Genomic DNA, 1,953 nt, shown 5'->3' on the forward strand with positions numbered 1-1,953 from the left:
GGGTTGGGTTGGGTTGGAAATTTTCCAACCCGCCATGTTGATGGGTCGACCCGCCCTGCCCCGCCAAATGGTTAGCCCACCACGGGCAGACCCGCCCCGCCATGGGTTGACCCGTCTGACAGCTCTAATCAAAACCTAGGGTACCTAGATTGCTCCAAAAGATTCTACTATAACCTGTTTTACAGCCTCCATAACTTCTTATTCCTCAAGTACATATTGTATCATGAGGTGCCAGATCTTATAGTTATCCCCATTAAGTTTTCACCCTTGTTGAGTTCAGCTATAATATTTTTAGTTGTCATAATCTATATATAAATAAACACATTATTTAGTATTCAATGTAATTCATATACATGCAATTTATGATTGACTCAATATTAATTTAAATTGGCTTACAAAATCAAGTAGTATCTATATTTTCACTCATCATTCGTATGACCAATTAAATCAATATTGATCAATTCTATTACATACATCCCAATAAATGAACTAATCATTTATTATATCATGATTTCTTTAATTAAATGAACTAATCATTTATTATACATCATGTAGAGTAAACAACATAAATGAACATACGAATGAACATATCATTAATATAAAAATATGCTGCATATTATTAACACATAACAAACTAACATGAACTAAATGAACTCATACTATTCATAAATAATGACAGTAATAATAACAAAACTCTAATAAATTAGATAAGCTAACGCTACTCCCGCTATGACAAACACTAGTGCAATGACCAACATTATCCCTTTCAACTTAGACTCATTTAGGATAATCTCAGGTGGGACAACTTCAAGATTCTCCATCGGGTTCACATTCGGATCATCTTCTGGATCTTCCTCGAACATTTTGGATCCTCTTCGAATTATTCAGGATCCTCTTCAGCCATGTGGTAAAGTAGTTTCTCGTATAATTCTAAATATGTAACACGTCCTTCATGACGCCCCCAAACATAGTTTGCTATCACCTTAGGATACTCTGGCAATGAACGTATAAAAGCCCAAATCCTATAACTGCCCAGGACTAGAAACTCTTCTCACTCAAGTTTCCAAAATAGATAATCAAGTCGTCCAACGTGTCTATCGACTCCATAAGCACCATTAAACTCTATCTCTTGAATTTTCTCCTTGAGCTGGTTTCGGCACACTTCACCACGAGTCAATGTAGTGATTGTTCGTGTCATCTGAAAATTGAAATTAAATAAGTCAATACAAAACCGACTAACCAGTACAAAACCTACTTAATTCCATTTATAAAGGTATAGAACCAACATAATAAATTAAGAAAAATAAATCTTCTTAATTTTTAGGAATCTAAGTCTACTGACCCATCGGATCGGTCAATCGGAAATCTAGATCCTAAGCTTAGTTCATTGTCATTGTTAGAACTAATCTAATTGGAGAGGGATTTTCTGTATTTATGTTTTATTATTGTTTAATCTAAGTTTATTTAAATCAATTTCAGACTTATTGATTAAATTCATGTCCATTTGATTTAAAATAATGTACATTAGATTAAGTCTGATCCATTAGAAAAAATGATTAGATTAAGTCTGATCCATTAGAAAAAATCTAATCATTTTGATCAAATTTGACTCAATTAAATCAACCCATAAGATTCTGATTTAGAAATTAAATCAACCAATGGTTTAATCTAAACCGGATTTAATTGGACCAAAATTAATCTAGTTAAATCAACCTGATCAAATTAACCTGATCGATTTGATTCAGTGAACCAAATCCAAGTCCAAGTCGAAATCTGACCAAAAAGATTTAAATCCATTCCAACTGAGAACAACCAGCCCAATCTAACATGCATGCCTTGAATATTAATAAGCGATTAATTAAACATGCACGTGCACATTTAAACCAACTTCGATTTAATGAGAAACTTTAAATTGTTTCATCAGCAACCTTGTTTTGTTTAATAAAATAAATC

The sequence above is a fragment of the Zingiber officinale genome, chromosome 3B (assembly GCF_018446385.1).
Source record: "Zingiber officinale cultivar Zhangliang chromosome 3B, Zo_v1.1, whole genome shotgun sequence".
Lineage (NCBI taxonomy): Eukaryota > Viridiplantae > Streptophyta > Magnoliopsida > Zingiberales > Zingiberaceae > Zingiber > Zingiber officinale.